This window comes from Propithecus coquereli, unplaced genomic scaffold (genome assembly GCF_000956105.1).
Source record: "Propithecus coquereli isolate 6110/MARCELLA unplaced genomic scaffold, Pcoq_1.0 Scaffold399, whole genome shotgun sequence".
NCBI classification, from domain to species: Eukaryota; Metazoa; Chordata; class Mammalia; order Primates; family Indriidae; genus Propithecus; species Propithecus coquereli.
In genome coordinates, this window is record NW_012149718.1 from 29402 (window position 1) to 29861 (window position 460).

Sequence of the window (460 nt, forward strand, 5' to 3'; positions counted from 1 at the left end):
TCACGCAGGGCATGCTGGCCCACCTCCTCTCACCCAGGTCCCGTGGCACCCCTGCTCTAACGCTGGGCAAGTGGCCTCGCCTCCTTTCATGCAGGGCAGGACTTGCCCACCTCTTCTGAAGCGGGATGGGGTTGCTCCCCACTTCTCATGCAGGGTGGGGCGGCCCCTCCTCCTCTCACGCAGGGCATTTGGCCCCGCCTCCTCTCATGCAGGGCACGTGGCCCTGCCTCCTGTCACAGCGGCCATGCGGCCCCAACTCCACTCACGTAGTGCAGGCAGCTCCCCACCTCCTGTCACACAGGGCACGCGGCCCCTCCTCCACCCATGCAGGGCATGCAGGCCCGCCTCCTCTCACTCACGGCGGGGCGGCCACCCCTCCTCTCACACAGGTTGGGGTGATCCCTCCTCCTCTCACGACGGTCACGGCCTTCCGGCCTCCCCCCCACAATGGGCACGTGGC